Source organism: Dipteris shenzhenensis, chromosome 16 (assembly GCF_047967505.1).
Source record: "Dipteris shenzhenensis isolate YYH24624 ecotype China chromosome 16, Dip_SZ_1.0, whole genome shotgun sequence".
Classification (NCBI taxonomy): Eukaryota; Viridiplantae; Streptophyta; class Polypodiopsida; order Gleicheniales; family Dipteridaceae; genus Dipteris; species Dipteris shenzhenensis.
Window position 1 is genome coordinate 10,782,581 of NC_141611.1, and position 22,180 is coordinate 10,804,760.

The window sequence follows — 22,180 nt, forward strand, 5'->3', positions numbered from 1 at the left end:
TTTCTGCAATTCCATTTTGCTGTGGGGTATGACTGCATGAATATTGCTGCTTTATACCATGCTCCTGCAAGAACCTTGCAAACTCATTTGAGAGGTACTCTCCCCCTCCATCTGACCTTAGGCATTTTATTTGCAGGCCTGTTTCTTTTTCAACCATAGCTTTGAAAGCTTTGAAGTGCCCAAACACTTCACTTTTCTTTTTCATAAAATACACCCACAGTTTTCTGCTGAAGTCATCAATAAATGTGATAAAATAGTGACAGCCTCCAATAGATGCAGCTTTTGTAGTCCACACATCAGAGTGGATTAATTCCAATGGTTTTTTACTCTCTTGAACATGCCTAGGAAAAGGTTTCCTTGCCTGTTTCCCAAATTGACAGGCTTCACAAACCTTGTGCATTTCTGCAACCTTGAATTTAGGCAATCCTGCAACAATATTTTGGGCTTGCATTGATTTTAATCGCTGTATATTAACATGACCAATGCGTTTGTGCCAGATATCAATATCTGCAACTACACCGGTCCCATGTGCAAACATTGCTGCACTCAATTCAGGCATGTCTGCATCCAACGTAAACATCCTGCCCTTCTTCTTTCCTTTTGCTATCAAGCGACCGTTATTTTTCATATCCTCAACAAAGCATCCATGAGGATTAAATCTAACCTGCAAGCCCTGCTCAACCATTTGACCAACAGAAACCAGGTTCTTGGTGATGTTCGGGACATGAAATACATCAGACAAGTATTTCTTTTTCCCATCCTGCATAGACAAAGGAATTTTGCCAATCTGCATAATAGGATGTGCAGTATCATCACCAGTCTCCACAAATCCTGGTTTTTTCATTTTTCTTGCATCCTGCATCCATTCAGCGTGACCTGTCATGTGGTTTGACGCACCCTAGTCAACATACCACACATCATTGCTTTCTTCAGCACTTGTTACAGAGTTTGTCATATGCTGCACCATAAACAAATGCTCATTTCTGTCATCGCCCTGTCTACTAGAGGATGCATAATTGCCTTGCTGCAATTTTCCACTCATAATGTCATTCTGCTTTTTGTAGCAGTCTTTAGCCATATGACCCATTTTGCCACAATAGTAGCATTCAACATTGCTGTTTGCATTTTGGCTTCTCTGCCATCCACCATGGCCTCTTTGGCTCCCCCCTGCCTCTAGAGTTACCACGTCCTCCTGCATAGGACTGGTTTTCTTGCGTTTGCTGCATATTTTGATTTCTACCACGGCCTGCAGATCGGCCTCCTCTACCTCTGCCTCTACCTCTGCCAGCATTTGAGTAGAAGACAGTTTCTTTTGAAGTTCCTACTGAAGAAGATGCACCCCCATTTCTCTGCTCTTCAGAAATTAGAAGAGCAATCAACTCCTCAAAATCAAAAAAGTTTTCACGGACGGCAATGGATGTCCGGAACTGTGCATAATCCTTTCCTAGACCATTCAAGGTCACAGAAACCAAATCATCATCATCCACTGGCGACCCAATGGAAGCAAGTGCATCTACAATTTTCTTCACTTTCATGTGGTAGTCATTTATGCTCAAATTTTCTCTTTGCACATTGTGCAACTCCTGTTTGAGTTGCATTTTCCTGGCTTGCGTATTTGTGCTATACATTTTTGCCAAAGTATCCCATGCCTCCTTTGGCGTATTTGCATCCTGAATATGCACAATCATGGAGTCCGAAATACTGATAGACAGCCAGTACATAACTTTCCTGGCTCTCTCATGCCATCCTTTGAATGCCTGCATTTCCTGTTGACTGGGAACATTAGGAAGAACAGGTTCTTCTTCATTTCCTATAATGAATTCCCAATAGCCTTTTCCCATCAAGAAATTCGTCATTCTAAACTTCCATGCCTGGAAGTTATTCTTGTCAAGCTTTTCAGTGACAATCTGTGAAAGAGAATCAGATGCCATTACAGAGCACTACAAAATATTCTGTCACTGCAAAAAAAAACACAGCTTTTGCCTCACACGGGTAGATCTGCAAAACTGACGAAAGTGGTATTTCACCACACAGTCACTTCCTAGTGACGATTTTGCATCAACAGGCAACAGGCATGAATCTACGACTCCCAATATCTCTGCACACAGGCATACGATGCAATTTCTGCAGCACCTTTCCACCGACTAGCCGCGCAATGGTCACACAGCAAAAAACAGGGCCTTTTTCTGAGTGCCTGCGAAGAACTTCCGCCTTCAAAACGGGCCCCGAAACGGCCTCAAATCAGAAAAATAAAGTCACTGAGGGCTTCGCCCACACCCGCAGCATATACTGCACTCTTGCCACACCGCGAAGGGCGTCTCAATCTGAAACAGTGCACTCCTGCACTTCTGGCTGTGCTACCTGCAGAGATTTGCTCCCAAACTCGAAATAGGAAAGCAACACTTGTCCTCTTACCAGGACACCACGAACTTGGCTTGCTTTCTTGAGCTCCTTACCACGAACAAGGCTCTGATACCATGTGAAGATTGTGGGAGAGAGGGAAGGAGTCTCACTTGAGGCTTTCTCACATGCACAATGGGGGAATACACACAAAGGTGGAGGCTGAAAACAGTTTTCCTCTTCTTAGTTGTGAAAGCCAAAAGAACTCTAGTACAAAGAAATAGAAGAACCCTATATGTGGGTCTCAAACCAAACTCAACTAACTAAGGTGGCATACTAACTGAGCCACAAACTAGAGTAGATAAGGATAGCTGTCATCCAGCTATTATTCGTGGGCGGTGTACCAACCGCATCTCCAGCTAACAGGTCGGTGACATAAATGCACAACAGTCACCCTGGCATATGTTGAGATATCAAGCTCTACCCCCGATATATCTCCTGGATGACTATCATTTATGTCACCGCCTATGTTAGTTGTACTCGTGGTGTAGTTAGACTACCACGTATGTTTTTGGTTTGGGTTCACATATGAACCACGTATTCTAGGATTTGACATATAGGGTATTTCCCTCTTCTATTGTATTATTGTTGTTGTGTGCAAAAGTGAAGAAAGGCTTCACCCTCCAACCTTGTGTCCTCTCTCTTTTGTGTGTTGTGAAGAAAGCTGAACTTGAGTCTCCTATCTCTCTCCCTTATTCTTTACATGGTATCAGAGCCTTGTTCGTGGTAAGGAGCTCAAGAAAGCAAGCCAAGTTTGTGGTGTCCTGGTAAGAGGACCAGTGTTGCTTTCCTATTTCGAGTTTGGGAGCAAATCTCTGCAGGTAGCACAGCCAGAAGTGCAGGAGTGCACTGTTTCAGATTGAGAGGTCCTTCGCGGTGTGGCGAGAGTAGGCTATGGTACTCAAGGAGGTACTTTTTGTTGAGCAGATTTGGTATATGCCAAGCAGGCTATGGCTCCAATTTGTTGCTGATGTCTGGAGTGATTTGCACTTGGCAAATACTCATTAAAAATCCAGAGAGGTCCCATCCTCCTCTTGATTGCATGTTTGGGTATTGCCTCCAAAAATCACCAATGGGATTACCAAGCATGGGAATCCTATATGTCTGTTGCAACTCCCGTGTGGGTGTGCAATTTGGATTATCCAATTCTTGAAGCTCATTTCAATGGAATCATTAATGGTGTCTTCCTTTGAAAACTCAAGGGATATCATTGTGGTCTTGGGGAAGAGGAAGAGGTTATAGGCGAAAAGCTTGAGGTCGAAGCAAGTAGTGAATTTGAGAAGGTAGAAGTAGGGATGGTGGTGGAAAGTGGAGGGAGAGTAGGGCAAATGGATTTAGCAGCTTGATAGTACTCAAGGTATGGATTGTCAAGTGTTGGAAAAAAGTTAGATATAAGTGGATGATAGGAGTTAGATTCTTGGATTAGGTAGTAATGTTGAGAGACATGGGCAAAGAGTCATGGCAAGGAATATGGGTTAGCATGGATTTCTCAAAAGGTATGGAGGGTAGTACTGGAGTTCGGGAGGGATGTAAGAAGATCAGAATAGAGAGTGGCAAGATAGGGGAGATTAGATTGAAGGTAGACCACATATTCCTTTCGCAGAGCTTTGTCACTTCTAGTAGGCATTGATAGCTTTGATGGAGGATTTTTCCAGAATTTATATCTTAGTTGCTAGTGATTGTTGCAGTAAGGGTATGAGGCTGACTACTACTTGAAGAGGGGGGCTTCCCATCAAGCATTCATATAGTAGTATTTCATTAGCCTTTAACCATACGATATTTGCATGCACATACATAACACATTCTTCTCATCTTCATCCATCTGTTCGCATAGATCTTGAAGAGTCTTTGTGCTTGTTGGCCTGGTCTAATTAAGACCAGATACTGCATGTAACATCTTGATTCGCAAGTGTTTCCACGGTATGCGTATTCTTCCTTCAAGGTGATCCCCTTGCTGGAGGACCGCAACAAGCTCTTGATAATGTAGTGATGCCTTGTACCAAAAGATCTTGTGCTGACCCCTCCGCATCATCATCATCTTGACCTAGTATTTGAAGTTCCAATTTGGATATATTGCCATTTGATTTTGCCACTCTATGCAGTTTTCTTTATACTTACCCACTGTTGAGGTATATGTAAGCTTTAGACTATTGAATTGTTGAGCTACTTTTGGATGCCCCAGCAATTGATCATTAAGGACATGGAGTTGGAGTATTTCTTGCTCTTGTGCATCCAGTTCTTCTTTGGTGTTTACAAGTGTCTCCCTTGATGCCATGCATTCCTTCTTTAGTGCTTGAATTCGATGTTTACCTTCTTTAGGCTGTTCTACAACTCATTGTTTGTGTCTATTGTGGCATGGAGTTGATGCTCTTGAAGTAGTAATCTTTCATTTAAGTGCACCATTTCCGTGTTGAGATCATCACAAGTGACTTGCATTTGGGAAAGGAATAACTCGACCTCTTCCTTTCTGTTCAAGGCCTCATATAGTTGTAGGTGTTTTTCTTGGAGAGAAACTATGGCTTGTAGGGCATCCTTTCTACTTTCTCCTAGAGCATTTTATGCAAGGAGATGTGGCTGCATTTGTTCTTCCATGATTTCCTTGAATTATGAATTTCAATCTTGGTACTTTGCAACTTGGTTTGGAGTGATGGGAGCATCTTCTTTTCCATTTCTCTTTCTTGCTCATCTGCTGACACCATAGCAGTGGGTTTGCTCTTTACCAAGTCACACTTACAGGTTACAAGTGTTTTACACACACACACACACACACATACATTTCATCAGTACACCTACATACATTTTTGTCTAGAGCACAATATTAAATGCACCCAAGTACTCGTATTTTTAGTGTTGTGTCTACTTGTTATGCATAGTAGGGTACTACTTCCTTGAGGGATGAGTGATATATGGAGGGCTTCTCGATATACATTGGTCCTCTATCAAGTGATACTTTTTCTTTGATGGTGGATTGATGTAATGTGAGCATCAGAAAGCTAGCTGATGCCTCACCAAGAAGTGCGAGCCATTTTATGGGTTTTTAGGTTTTTATATGGTTTGGATTGGTGTGCTCTTATTGGATGATAAATAAAACTCTCTAAGATGTTGCATTTTATGCTAGTCTGCTTAGCACATTTGGATTGACTGCATCAATTGATCTACTTTGGGACCATTGTTGTAACTATTGACTATAATGTTGTATGATCGAAAATGTGCTATGGCCTTGCTTGTATTGGACATGTAGTTGACTCCCACATGCCCATGTGGAATTTTGATCTATTTCTTGAACAACTGTCTGTTGTATGGTGCCACTAGAGACATTTGGGGGTTGTGACTCTAGAGTCATGGAGCTGTCAACATTGGTGACCTGTGATTCTTCAAGAGGAATGCTATTTGGATCACTTGCAAAGTCATTATGTGGCATGGTCTCCTCGTGGATTTCCACACTTGAGTCCTTCTATTGTAGTATCAATACTAAATTGAGTTGCAAAATTCTTTGGTAGAGTTCCACATTATCATTTTTGGAATCTGTTTGGATTGCCATCCATCCATGTTATCCACATTGAGACTAGGTGGAGGCTCTAATTCCCATTCTCGCAATAATATCAATGTTTCGAAGTCCCCTATCTCTTGTGTTGAGGGAGGTGTAGAGTCTTCTTGCTCTATTGCAAACCCAATTATAATGGCCAATAGATGGGCAATGTAGCTTTTACCATTATGTGTAGTGGATACATAATTGGTTAGCAGCAAGGATATGTGTTGAGCCCAGTTTTGTAGTTTTTTTCTATAAAGCAGTGTAAGTTTTTAGTGACAATTTTTTCTCACTCCTGTATGATTGAAAATGTCAGCCAAAATTAGATGCATCTTTGCATATGGGATCCAGAATCATGTCATGGCATATCCCCCCACTTTGTGATTGTGTGTTAGGTGGGAATAAGTCCTCAATCTCAAAGAATCTTGCATCCAAAGTTTTCTTTGGATATTATGCTTGTGCCTTTGGGAATGAGAAAGCTTCCTGCATAGTGGATCTATTGAAGTAGATCTGTAAGGGATTTTTGTTATATGTTACCGTGCCGTACTTATCTTTCCCTAACTCTCTGCTTTTATATGATGTTATAAATTGACAAATATATTCTATCATAGCAGGTGTTGGTAAGAAGGATTTTAGCTTCTCCAAAAGACTTCCTAGACCCTTTGACTACAAGAAGTTGTATGCATCAGATGACATGGCAAACATTAAGACTTGTGGCCATACAAGTTGTATTGTTTCATCTGTTGCTAGCTCTTTATTGGTAAATTGGCCATCAAGGTGCTTTGCACGTGCATTCTACATAATCAACTACTCTGCCTCAATTTCTCCTTACTCTAGGGTCCTTAGGTTCTGTGGCATATCTTCTTGGCATGTTGCATTTATTTTATCATCAGTATCACTGTGCAAAACCACTAGTTATGGTCATTTTGGTGCTAACCTCTGGGTTGGTGATTCTAGATATTGTCCTTCTTTAGTTTGGTGATTCGAGGATGGTTGTTGAGATTGAGGTTTGGAACATTTAGAGTGGTGTCACTTTGTCGATGGCATTGTAGGCCTTTTTCCCATCTTATTAGACTGTCTTCACCCTAGCATTTCACACATGAATCAGGTCCCAATTTGATAGTTCCAATATAGTGCCATGTGCTAAGAGTGCTTGTTTCTTTTATGAGTGGCTAATGCATTTTACTCTTTTTGTTATGAGGGTGTTGTGTGTGTGGATCAAAGCAAGTATCTTTTGGGGCTTTTATTTGTGCAATTTATTCGTGGTGCTCAAAACGTGTGGGTGCGCTATGCATGACTAGTGAGGTGGGCATTCCTCCTATATGCCTAATTTGCTAAGGGAATCATAGGGCAATCAATCATCACCTCTGAGCCTTGGGTTGAAATCGGTTGAAACGACCTATATGTGTGAAGTCGTACATATGCCAGTGAGTGCTCATGATACAATCTAGTCCTAACTATGGAAGAATTGGGGCCCCCAAATCTTCATTATTATTGGGGATGGCTTGCATGTTGATGTAGTAGCACTTCAGTTGGCTCATGTTTATTGTTTTTGTGAACTGGACTCCATCCATTGTTTCTAGCAAAACAACTCCAATGCGGTTCATTTTTTTGACTCTATAAGGTCCTTGACCTAGAAATTTGAGTTTGCCCTGTAGACTTTGGTATTGTATAGCAAAACCAAGTCACCTTCCTTGATGTCTTTGTCTTTGAGGTTTCTGTCAAACCATGCCTTCCTTCTTTATTTTTCTATTGTCATGGCATGGTAGGCAACTAATCTAGTCTATGTATGCTTCTCTAATTGGTAGAATACCTCAAATTCCTGCTGGATCAAGAGATACAACTTGATGTAGGTGGAGGGGCAAAAGGAGTGCAAATGCGCTCAATGATGATGTGGCAGTCAGGGGGTCACATGGAGTGATTATGCCTAGAAGGCACTGTGTCTGTGAAGCCCTGTGCTGAGGTGGCAAGAGTAGTCACATGTAGTGATGACTTTGTGTGCATGCAAAGAGATAATTGTGCCTGCAGAGGGTCAGAGTTGACTGGACAGCTGAGGTGGATAGTCCAAGTGGTAGTTATTGACTTGGCAATGATGACTCATCTTTTACTGATCACCTATTGCCTGGTCAATTGTTGACTAAAGAGTTGGATTGATGATGTGGATGCTGACTTGGAAGTGCTGATGTGGTTGCCACCATGGCAGATGACATGGCATGGAGACGCTGACATGGCACGAGGTGACATGTCTGATGATGTGTCAAATACCACTGAGAAACCAAATCAACCAGAGTTTCTGCAACAGCAACGAAATCGGTCATGCTTATGTACTCTGGATCAAAAACTACAACAATCAACTTGCAGTAGTAGGAGAGACTATGAATCTAGCAGAAATGGTTCAAGTCATCTTGAATGGACTATCAAAGGGATATGAGAATCTCGTCCAGAGTATTGCCATTCAACGGCAAATTCTGACACTGGAAGAACTTCAATCAGTCCTACTTGGTGAAAAACTCAGGACACAAGCCATTCAAGCATGCAAAGGTCATTCTAATGATCAAGCATTCACAACTTCAAATAGAAGCAGAGGCAGAGGTAGATCATTCTAGTGAAGTGGTAATTATCAACAACGACAAGGTCATCATTAGCATCATCCTCAGCAACATCAGACTCAACGAAGAGGAAATCATTCCAATCGAGAAATATTTCAAGGACGAGGGAATGCATCCACCAACGTGTCAAACATCTAGTGCAACTATTGTCACAAGTTTGGACACTATGAAAGAGATTGGCGCAAGAAGCAGTACGACCAAGGCTGTCAATCCAGTAGCAATCGAGGGAATTTCTATGGTGGAGGAATTCATCGTGGTGGACATTCTAGTCGCAGTCATTTTGCAAATGAACATGGGAATATGTTTCTTGCAAATGAGGAAATGCAATAAACTGATACAGTGTACCTAGACATTGATTTCAATACAAAAGAGGATTTTAGGTATCAAGTCGACCATGAAGATCAAGATCCCTAGTACATCAACAGCGGTGCATCATCTCACATGACAAATCATCAAGATGTTGAGATATCGAGCTCCACTCGCGATATGCTGTAAAGAATAAGGGAGAGAGATAGGAGACTCAAGTTCAGCTTTCTTCACAACACACAAAAGAGAGAGGACACAAGGTTGGAGGGTGAAGCCTTTCTTCACTTTTGCACACAACAACAATAATACAATAGAAGAGGGAAATACCCTATATGTCAAATCCTAGAATACGTGGTTCATATGTGAACCCAAACCAAAAACATACGTGGTAGTCTAACTACACCACGAGTACAACTAACATAGGCGGTGACATAAATGATAGTCATCCAGGAGATATATCGGGGGTAGAGCTTGATATCTCAACACTCCCCCTCAAGCTCAAATCCATCTCACGTACACCAAGCAAGCTCCTAAATCTGCGAAGCTTCTCGGTACCCAATGCCTTCGTAAAAATATCAGCCACCTGCTCCTCAGTGCTGACATAGACAAGATCAATCTCACCAGCTAGAACCTTCTCTCTCACAAAGTGATAATGCACCTCAATGTGCTTTGTTCTAGCATGATAAACTGGGTTATTAGCAAGCATGATGCTGCTAATGTTGTCACAATGAATGACAACTGCTGCATGAATTGTCTGTCCCATATCTGCAAGTAGCTTCCGTAACCACGCTACCTCACATGCAGCCATTGCTGCACCCCTGTACTCAGCCTCTGTGCTCAACAAGGCAACTGTTGGCTGCTTCTTGCTGCTCCAACTGATGGCACCACTCCCAAGGGAAAACATAAAACCACTAGTAGATCTCCTGTCTGAGACACTACCAGCCCAGTCAGCATCTGTGTATCCATGTACCTGTAATGCACACCCAGCTTCATAAAACAGTCCATAATGCAATGTGGACTTCACATACCGCAGTATGCGCCTAGCCGCATCCAAATGTGGCTTCCTCGGTGCCTGCATAAACTGACTCACCAGCCCCACAGCATAGCTCAAATCTGGTCTGGTTATAGTCATGTAAATCAAGCTACCTACTATGCGCCTGTACATAGTAATATCTTCAAGAAGCTCACCTGTCTCTGCATTGAGCTTCACATTCTGCTCCAATGGAACAGAAGTAGGCTTACAGCCTGTCATCCCATATTTGGACAGCATGTCCAAACCGTATTGCCTTTGCAACAGCCATATCCCACTCGGGGATCTAATAACCTCAATGCCCAAGAAGTAACGCAGCTCTCCCAAATCCTTCATCTCAAATTTCTGCTTCAACAGCAGCTTCACTTCATTAATGTCTGCATCACTATCACCTGTAATAATCAAGTCATCAACATAGATGACTATAAGCACAATCCCTCTGTTTGTCCTTTTCACATAAAGTGAAAAATCTGAATTGGAAATCTGAAATCCAATAGTGACAAGATATTGCCCTATCTTGTCTGACCATGCCCTCGGCGCTTGTTTTAAGCCATACAAGGCTTTGCGCAACCTGCATACAAAATCGGGGTGTGAATTATCCTCATAACCTTCTGGCTGCATCATATAAACCTCTTCCTGCAAATCACCATGCAAGAAGGCATTTTTCACATCCATCTGATGCAAAGACCATCCCTTTGTAGCAGCCATAGCAATTACTGCTCTCACGGTTGCCATCCTTGCAACTGGGCTGAAAGTTTCCTCATAGTCAATTCCATATGTCTGCGCAAAACCTTTGGCAACCAATCTTGCCTTGTACCTGCTAACAGACCCATCAGCATTGTGCTTTACTTTGTAAACCCACTTGCAGCCAATAGCCTTCTTATCATGAGGCAAAGGCATCAAATCCCAAGTGTGGTTTGCATCCAAGGTAGCCATCTCTTCATCCATAGCTGCTTCCCAATTTTTATGCCCTGCTGCATCCTCAAAACATGTGGGCTCTGGCTCCTCTAGAACCTTGACCATATAAGCATAGTGATGTGCTGTATACCCATCATATCTCAGCCTGTCAACTGGATACTTAATACGAGTGGACCTCCGTACAACTGGATCAGTTGCAGGAGTCTTTAAATCATGCCTGCTTTTCCTTGCACCAGGTGTAACAATAGAAGGAATCCCAAGTTCCTCATCAAGGCTCATTTCAGAGCCGCTTGACTCTCCATCAACATGAGAGCTACCAGCAGACACATCAAACACTGGAGCATGGTCTACTTTTTCTTTTCCCTTATGTGATACCTGCACAACACTATCAGGGCTGCCATGTGACGATTCACTAGATCTCAATCTCCCTGTCCATGCATTAGATCCACTAGTAGAGGACTCTCTGGGTCCACTCAAGGCTTGAGATTGCTGCTCTGCATTTATTGCAGCATTCCCATTTCCTGCATCTGCATCTCCCATCATAACAGTTGGTGCATACCAGCTGCTCATTTCATCAAAAACAACATCTCTGCTCACTTGCATTTTGCGGGTGGAAGGGTTATAACAGCGATACCCTTTCTGGTGCAGAGCATATCCAATAAAGATGCATTTTTCTGCCTTTGGATACAACTTTGTTCTCTTCTCATTGGGAACATGAACATAAGCTATGCAACCAAATACCTTCAAGTGAGAAATATCTGGTTTTTGGCCTGTATACATTTCTTTAGGCATCATGCCATGGACAGCTGCAGTGGGGGTTCTGTTCATAATATAAACAGCAGTTGCTACTGCTTCAGCCCAAAAATAATCAGGCATGTTTTTCTCATTTAGGATCGCCCGTCCTACTTCTGCAATATGCCTGTTCTTCCTTTCTGCAACCCCATTCTGCTGAGGGGTAGACTTGCATTAGTACTTCCTTTGAATTCCCTGTTCTTTCAGATATTCACAAAATTCTTCTGAAAAGTACTCTCCCCCTCCATCAGATCTTAGCACTTTAATATGCACACCTTTCTCTTTTTCAACCATGGCCTTAAAAGCCTTGAAATGGCTGAACACTTCACTTTTGTGCTTCATAAAATAAATCCACACCTTCCTAGTGTGGTCATCAATAAACGTCACATAATAATGGCATCCACCAATAGAAGCAGCTTTGGTTGTCCAAACATCTGAATGGATCACTTCCAAAGGTCTTCTGCTCACCTTAGCATTTTTGGGAAATGCATGTCTGGCCTGCTTACCCATTTGGCATGCTTCACATACCTTTTGCATTCCCTCAACTCTTAATTTAGGCAAACCTGCAACAATGTTTTTTGTTTGCATAGATTTCAGCCTTTGTATATTCACGTGCCCAATGCGCTTGTGCCATATCTCAATATCTGCAATGACACCTCTCCCATGCGCAAACATAGCAGCTTTCACCTCAGGCATATCAACATCCAAGGTGAACATTCTGCCATTTTTGTTGCCTTTCGCAACCAAGCGGCACTTATTTTTCAAGTCCTCAACAAAGCATCCATCAGGATTAAATCTAACCTGCAGACCTTGCTCAACCATCTGGCCTACTGAAACCAGGTTCTTAGTGATTTTTGGAACATGAAGTACATCTGCCAAGTACTTCGTTTTGCCATCCTGCATTGCCAATGGCACTTTACCAACCTGCGTAATTGGGTGCGCAGTATCATCACCTGTTTCAACATAACCTGGCTTATCCAAATTTCTAACATCATGAAACCACTCACCATGACTGGTCATGTGGTTAGAGGCACCTGAATCAACATACCAAACATCATTGCAAGCTGCAGCATCTCCTGACATGGAGTTAACCATATGCTGCATCACAAAAAGGTGCTCATTTCTATCGTCACCATGCCCACTTGATGATGCATAGTTGCTTTGCTGCAACTTCCCACTTTTGATGTCATTCTGCTTTTTATAGCATGTATTCTCCTTGTGTCCAGGCTTTCCACAATAATAGCATTCTGTGCTGCTATTTACTTGCTGGTTCCTTTGCCATGAACCACGGCCTCTTTGGCTCCCCCTGCCTCTAGAACTACCACGTCCTCCTCCATAGGACTGGTTTTCCTGTTGTTGCTGTTGGTTCTGATTTCCTGCACGGCCACCAAAACGGCCTCTTCCTCTACCCCTGCCTCTACCTGTATTCGAGTAGAAAGCAGTCTCTTGAGAAGTTGAGGTGGCTGAACCACCATTCCTTTGCTCTTCACTCAGCAAGAGAGCAATAAGTTCCTGAAAATCAGGAAATGTTTCACGGACTCCAATGGATGTCCGAAACTGTGCATAATCTTTCCCAAGACCATTCAAGGTCACGGACACTAAGTCCTCATCATCAACAGGTGCTCCAATGGAGGCAAGAGAATCTGCAAGGCCTTTCACCTTCAAGGAATACTCATTTATATTTAGATTTTTCCTTTGCACATTGTGCAACTCCTGCTTTAGCTGCATCTTTCGTGCTTTGGTATTTGTGCTATACAGCTTCACCAATGTATCCCATGCCTCCTTAGGCGTCTCTACATCCTGTATATGCACAATCATAGAATCTGAAATGCTAACAGCAGACAGCCAATACATGCATTTTCTGGCTTTTTCATGCCATTCTTTAAAGGCCTTCAATTCAGCAGGAGTGGGAGCAGTACCCAAAACTGGTTCTGCAGTTTCACCACTGATGTAATCCCAAACTCCCTTTCCCATAAGGAAGTTTGTCATCCTGAACTTCCATGCTTGGAAGTTGTTCTTGTCAAGCTTCTCACTGACAATGGTAGACAGATTCTCAGACATTTTACAAATCACGAATTGCAACAGCAACCTGTAAACACAGCAAATGCCTCACAAGGGCAAATAGCAAAACTTCTGCAAAAAACCTCACAGGGGCAGATCTGCAACACTGACGAAAGTGGTATTTCACCACACAGTCACTTCCTAGTGACGATTTTGCATCAACAGGCAACAGGCATGAATCTGCAACTCCCAATATCTCTGCACACAGGCATACGATGCAATTTCTGTGGCACTTTTCCACCGACTAGCCGCGCAGTGGTCGCACAGCGAAAAACAGGACCTTTTTCTGAGTGCCTGCAAAGAACTTGCGCCTTCAAAACGGGCCCCGAAACTTACAAGATCCACCTTCCTTTCAAACGCATCCCACATTTGGTGCAGTACCTCGCCGCTACTGGTGGGATGCCAATCATCATGATCCAAATAGTGTAAATGCTCCTTGCAATTGGCCGTTAGTCAATAGAAACTACAAGATCAAATGGACAAGCCAAGAAACACTCATCAAAGCCTTGGACAAACATGCATCAATTATGCAAGGAAGTTATGACAAAATACTCAAGGAAAGTGAAAAATACAATGAAGCCTTAGCAGTAATCCTGGAGGTGTCTCTCACCATTGATGACCATTTACCCAACCTCAGCTTCAATCCCAATCAACAGATAGATGCTCAAACAACAAGTCACCTCTTTCAAAGAGCCATCTCTCTTCAAGGGCATTATGTGTGTTAGTTAGAAGAACCGATTGACACTGGATTCTTAAAAACTGGGCAAACAATCTATGGTGTTTGTGGATTACAAGAAAAAGATCGACAACAAGCTCGCTCCATCTATCACTAACGCCATCTTTACCATACTCATTGGGTAAAGTCAACCGTAGCACATCATATTGAGAGTCAACCATAACCTAAGGATGGGTAATCAAATTGGTCCAGGGGATTTGTTAACCCTGTGGCAACAAGGGCCAAAAGTGTAGTGTAGGACAACAACAATGAGAGCATTGTGTGTGTAGAGTAGCAGCAAAGCTCTTCTTGTAATATATTGAGCCTGATAGATGGTATGATGAATATTAAAGGATGAGGATATCCAAAATCCTCTCTAGAAAAGATCCAATCATACTTGAAAAATTAGGATCTAGAGTCTAAAAGCCTACACTTTTTGAGGTTCCCCCACTTTGTGTAGAGACCCAAAAGGTTCCCCCAATTTGTGTAGAGACCCAAAATCCCCCCCCCCAAAAGTGGAGGGACTCTAGTCCAACAAGTCTCCTACAAGAGAGGTCCCACCACGGAGGTACCTATAGATTGTACATAGAGACCAACATGTATAAATATCTCTCAATGGAATGAAGCTCCCACTCTTTGGGGTTTAGTATTCAAGCTCACTATTGTGTTCATGTGATTGATCTCCATTGCATCCATGCTCTCTTACACTATCGTGTTCTAGCATGCCCTTACCCTTGCAATCTCTACCCTTGTACTCCCTCCTCCTCCTCCTTCCTCCTCCTCCTTCCTCCCTCCTCCTCTCTTTGCCTCCTTCCTCCTCCCTCCTTGCTCCCTCCTCCTCCTCCTCCCTTCCTCCTCCACCTTGCTCCTTCCTCCTCCTCCTCCTCCTCCTCCTCCTCCTCCTCTTCCTCCTCTCTCTTCCTCTTTCCTCCCTCCTACTCCTCCTTCCTCCCTCCCTCCCCCTCCCTCCCCCTCCTCCCTTGTCCCTCCTCCTCAATCCTTACCCCTTGAGTCCATGAAGGAGACCGCACTCCACTCCTCAACCCTGGACTCCTCCTAAACCCTACAGCCCTCTCTAAACCTTGGAACTCCTAGATAGCTCTCTCAACCCTGTCCCTTTTTTAACCCTCAAATCCCCTTCTAAACCCTTGAAATCTTATGAAGGGTTGTGATCAAGTCCTCTTTCTTACCCACACACACATGAGATCTACTTTCCATGCTTTAGCCTACACCTCTCACCAGAATATGACCCAAGGACCTATGCTACAACGAGCTACAACATGACTGTAGGTGACCAACACCCTTAGAACCTGAACTTGGGAGAAATAGAGACAATACTTTAAATCCACATTTCACAATGGTTTAGAATGTTTGCAACAAAAAATAAGAAAATCATATGGATTAAGAATTATGTGCTATTTCATGTAAACTTAATACTATCAGTTAGGTCAATAATCAAACCTTTAAAGAAACGATGAATGTTTCAAATCCCTAGGAAGTAGTCCTTCATAGCAATTTTGATGCTCATCATGGTACAAGAGCTCTAAAGAATCATATCAACTTCAAACTTCATGACCCAAAGGAACATCTAAACCTCAATCTGAGTCACATGGCCAAGGAATAGTGCACTCTTGCAATGCACTCTTGCAATTTTGAATTGGTGTGCTTCAGGTGGGTAAGATGACTTGAACCATGATTTTAGTCATTTCATGGATCCTACCATTCATGTCTAGAACCACTCATTTTCTTTTCAAAGCCAAAGGTTCACAAGGGATCCTTGGCATCTCTTCTTGCAAGATTTCCTTAATGGTATCTCTTGTTTTCCAAGGGATCTCTTCTTGCATGACTTCCATGATAGCTTCATAAGTGACAATGTCATGCAAGACCTCGATTATGATTTGGTTATGACTTTCCATAGAATATTTGCATACCACATTTACCTCAGCATCATCCTTTGAATCCTTTCCTTGAAAACCATCCATATCGGTGTGCATTGACATCAGGAACATTAGTCACATTACTTGTTGCATGCAAATCAATTGGCTGTATATGGTTCAATACTATTCATACAATAGTTCTTTCTTGATGGGTACACTACTAAGAAACCTATGTATCATGTGCATTCAAAGGGTATTAAAAAAACCCCTCAACTAAAAAGCACCCCTCTTTACTAATGGACTAAGTGATTTTTTTCTAAAATTGAATTAAAAAACCCCTCCTATCATTGTAATCCTTTTTTTTTGTTGAAAAGTCGAATTAAAATACCCCTCCTTTTGAATGCACATGGTACACTAAAATTCTATGAGGTGAACCCCCCAAGAGTGCTTTGGTATAGGCACATTAGACACATCACTATTTGTGTGTAGATTATTTGGCTATGCATTTGCTACAAACCTAGCCCCGTTGGCATCCTGAGCAGGAGGTAGATCTACTGGAAGTTCTACCTCACCTGCTATATGGGAGACACATTTCTTGCTTCTTGCTATATGGGAGATACATTTTTTTCTTCCTACATGCCAATGTATGACTAAATATTCTACCTAAAATGTTCTAAATAAGGAAAATTAACGATGGAAAGAGTAAAAAAGAGAAGACGAGACAATAAGGGTATTTATCTGCATTTATCATAAATATCATAAAAATGGAGGAATTCCCTTACAAAATTTGGCATAAATGCCAACTCACATAGACAAGTTTGTATAGCCTGTCATCTTCCTTGAGGCAAGAGGTTTAACGTTTAGTTACAACATGAGACAGTGAGGCACTATCTTCCCCATTTGACATAGGACTCATTTAACTTGTGAGTAGACTTACAAGGGCCTACCCCTGCATAAACACCTACCTCTTGTTCTTAGTATGCACGCCTTTTCTTTTATGCATAAGCTGACTCAGGGGGGACATCCTCCTCCTCTTCATTTGACACCTACTTTATGATCAACTTCTTAGGTGAGCTTTGTTTTCCCTTTAATTTGCTGGGAGATCCATCAAGAGACTCCTCCAATTTTCTTGGAGAGTAGCAATGAGCTACCACATGCTCCAAATCAACAACTTTCCATTGAGGATCAAAGCATGTTCCTTTTTGCCTAGAAGTCTACATTTTATTAGTTGGAGATGCAGTGACTAGTAGGATTCAAAGGGTTTCATCAAAATTCAAGGATGTATTTCTCCATTTCTCTATCTTCTCATCTTTACTACCACCTAGATTATCTCTTCACAAAACATCTACTGTGGCATGCCATCATTGCAAGCACTTTCATGTGAAACTTGATCACGCACAATGTTAAAAAAGGTATCATATTACACATAGAGGTAAGAAAAATAGTAAAGTTACCCAAGACTTTTAGTTTGGATAATCTCTTCTCATATTCTCCTATGTCTGTGTCACTAATGAAGGACTCAAACTTAGAAAGAATGTTGCCACAAACTTTTTCTCATGTACCCTTAAGCCACCTTAGTGTATCTTGAATATAAAATAGACGCGAGGCCATCTCCATCATCTCTTTCTTTTTTTATGTAATGGTTGCATAGCCTCTTTAATTGATTCAAAATCCTCTTTAATTTTCTTCTGTGTGTCTGCAAGCCTGGGTGTTGCAACCAACTTGACCATCTAAAAAAGGGTAGCCACATCTATTTGACCCACCTAAATGCTAGCATATTTCTCCTCATGGGGTCACTTTAGACATGGCATCTCCAATTTTGACATTGAAGGAGTGTGGACAGTCTACTCTCAACTACCTCTATTATTTTGTTTCCCATCTATCCATTTTAGCTGCCAAATCCCCATGCATCTCATTAATGTCCATTGCCTCTTCAACAAAATGAGTCCAATCCATCATCTTGGGTTCAATCCTTGATTTCTCTAAGGTGAATCCCTTAGCAAATGACTGTTCAAGCTCCTTATTCTTTGGAGCTTCTTTGTACACTGACCAATTGAGCAGTTGAATTTCTTAAAGAAATGCTGGTTTCACCTCTAAAGATTCACCTTCTATTGAGGGGTAGGCTTGGGACATCAGAAAATATTATGTCAGTTTGCATTAGAGATGCTTGTCCACACACTATAGCAAACTATGAAGCATGCCTACAAAGTATGCCTTGAAGGGCACAAATAGCTTCTCTTCCAGGTTCTTATGAACCTCATCTTCTCTTCCACCTTCTTGTGCACTGCAATGTGCAACTTCCTTCTTCTCTAAACTAGCTTCTCTTATAGCATTTCTAGTTTCTCTTCCATTGTAGCATATAGCTTGCAACTTTCCTTACACCATGCCTAAGGGACCTAGCAAGAAGGCAGCCAAGGATGTGGATGCTTGAGCCAGAGAGCTTGGATGAGAATAATGCAGGCTATGTGGATGAGTGCATTAGAGGCATGGCTAGCAATCTGCATGTGCTTGAGTGCAAACCTCAAAGATCTAGTACATGTGCATGGAATCTAATGAGTACAACTATTTTTCCCTTTTATTATTATATATATAGTATTCACATGCCGTCAAGCAACAAGCCAAAATAACTTTGAATGGTGCTTTGATTTTCATGCTTCCACCCCCCTCCTCAACCTTGGAAACACATACATGTGTCATGATGTGGTTGCTCTGCATTTGACATTTGTATCTCATCTATGCATCGCCATGCATACACAAGGTTTTCCCACATATCATGTCCACCATACCTCTGCACTTGTGTCACTACCAATCTTACCACCATTTCACCACATGTGTGCTTTGTTGTGCTTATTTTGCATTGCTTCACTATCATGTCAACGTCTACATGTTGCAGTTTTTCCTCTCTAACTATAGCTCTCCTTGAACCTTGTGCCTCTATGGATTCTTTCACTTTCTGGCTATTTTTTGTGCTATATAAGGAAATTTGATGAGTTGGCCCATCCCCAAATGGTGAAATCCCCTTCTATAATACTTTATTTGTTCCATTTGTGATGTACAAGGTGATTTGGATGGTCCCCAATTACCAAAATTTCCTTCTCATGCACTTGTCCCTTCACGACTGGTCCTACCTATTCTGGCTCTGACATCAACGTCCACTCATTCCACCGCCTTATCTATGCACTTTGGGACTCCTCTCTAGCAGCTTCTCTAGACCTCTAGACCTCTATGGATTATGTGCACCACTACCACCATGTGTGTAGCCTTCATTGCATTGGTATACCCCTAGATGGTCCTTATTTAGTAGTTTCTTCTTGTGATGACACATTGTACTCATGCACATTCTTGTATCTACCCTCACTTGCCAAGATCACTCTGCCCACTTCCTCTTGTAGCGTTAGATTCTTCTTTGATATCATGAAAGAAATGTGGCACCCTCTCATTGGGTTGTCAAATCATGTTGCTGATATATCTCTGTTACTCATCATGGTTATCAAGACTTGCAAATATCTTGGAAGAATGGTCTATAGTGTTGGTTGATGTAGTGACTTCATGTCTCTTTTATGAGTCATAAATAAATAATACCCTCTTTCTCCCCTTGCAAAAAGCCTAGTAGCATATACAATTAACATAGTGGCTGTATCTAACACGATGGTAGCTATTTCAACCACCACGTTGATTGCTTATACAATCTCTCTCTCTCTCTCTCTCTCTCTCTATAATAATCTAGGAAGAAAAAAGATCGTAGTAGAGACACCCAACATGGTGGCTAAAAATAGCAAAAGAATATTGGATCTCCACAATCACCCTAAACCTCATGAAAAATGGCAACAGCTAATCATGAATTGGATCATAGTTATAAAAGAATTGGACAATCTCAAGTGACGACATTATTATGCATAGTCAAGATTGGTAACTAGCATATGACAATGGTATTTGGCATTTTTTTGGGCAGAAAAAAAAGTTTGATTATATTATGTTCATAAGTTTTGTACACTTATCTGGAATTTTTTGCATGTTCATCGCAATTTCATCACTTGAAAAGAAACACGAAACTTGAGCTCTATCAGAAATCACATGGATTGCATTGGCCTTTCATGGAATTATTAATACCATCCATTACAATTTGGAGATAGAGTGGTATTGATCTTGTTCCATTGGATCTTACATCAGTGTATTGGGAAATATCTATAATTTTATCAAAGGTCAACATGCAGCAAAGCAATTTGCCATTGCGGATAGGTTGGGGATTTCTTTACATGTGCTAGGATTGGGACTATAGACCATCAGGAGCATTAATGTAGTGCATCACACATAGTGCATTCAATGTATCAGACTCGATGTGCTATATTACACACCATGTGCCATTACCACATTGTATGAGCTAAGTAACACGGTTATGTGCCCACTAAACCCAGTATATGACATATATACACATGTGTGTAGACCCGCTTATGCAATGGTCCAGTTGGCTTACTTAGGTTAGGGGACATAGATACCCAACTAGAACCAGTGTAGTGGTTGTTATTTCAACTAGAACTAGCATGATGGTTTTTATTTCAACGACCGAGCTTGCAAAAACTAGAACCACCATGGTGGTTGTTATTTAAACTAGCAGGCTTACAAAAAAGTATTCTCTCTCTCTCTCTCCCTCTCTCTCTCTCTCTCTCTCTCTCTCTCTCTCTCTCTCCCCCCCCCCCCCCAATTTTCATAAGATGCAAATGAACTTAACTAGGATAATGATTTGTGTAGAAAAGAGATAGTAATAGAGAGCATTGGAAGTGTAACTACTACTGATTTGTGTTGTGCTAAGTAGGTGTATGATTTGATCCTTGTACTGCTTGCATCCCCTTCAAATCCTATAGGCGCCCTTGTTTGGAGAACATATTATGTTATGGCGCCAAAACATGGTCACTGCAGACATGACTCCCTTGCTTAAATTGTATCTCATTTTCTTGCATTGAGTTGATGCCCATAGGCTTCTGGCATTGAGCTACATGGCTTCCACTCAATGGGCAATTGCTGGAACCATGTCGGTCCTTCTAATGGACATCTTCAGCGTTATGGGCCCAAGCCACTTTGTGCTTGTTTCAAGGAAAAATAACATAGCTAATGTGACCCTCTTTGTAGCCATCTAATCTAATCTATAAACCCCTTTAACATTGTCAAGGCTATCACTCAAATTAGAGACTATGGTCTTGTGGGCATGTAACTCCGAGGCATTGGAAGAGTGGACACTTGTTGATGGAGTCTTGAATGCAGGGTAAAGTTTCTGAGGACATGAGCTTGGTAGATTAAGTCCATCAAATGTCCTAAACGCATTGTTGCCTTGATTTATTTCACTAATTTTGAGACAACTCATGTTCTTCGTTCATGGAAAAGGGGGCAAAAAGCTCATAGAGAGAGAGAGAGAGAGAGAGAGAGAGAGGGGGGGGGGGAGAGAGGGAGAAAGAAAGAGAGAGAGAGGATTTGAAGGGAAGAATTTGAAGAAATTAGCAATGAGAGAGGGAGAAAGAGAGAGAGAGGATTTGAAGCATTGATGTGGCTCCACGTGGCGCCAATCCCTCAAAAAAATGAGCTTTCTCAAATGCCATTGGCTTTACTTAGGCCTCCATATATGGTAGGCCAAAAATTAAAAATATTGTTACAAGGCACCACACCACTCTACCAAGAGCTCATTGAAGTCCTTAAAAAAAGAATACCATTTTGAATGTCAAGCTTAAATTCAATGGAAAAATATGCAACTACAACTCTTGAATGCCAACCAATCAATGAAAAGGCTTCAAGAAATGTATGCCAATGCCTAAAGAAAATCATAAGAGTGTACAACGTCTCTCTGTGCATGGAGAAAGAAACAAGCACACTCCTTTAGAGCACATGGTGTATCCCACACTTACTCTACCCTATCTCATGAACTTATCTATCAATCCTCTCACATCCCTTCCA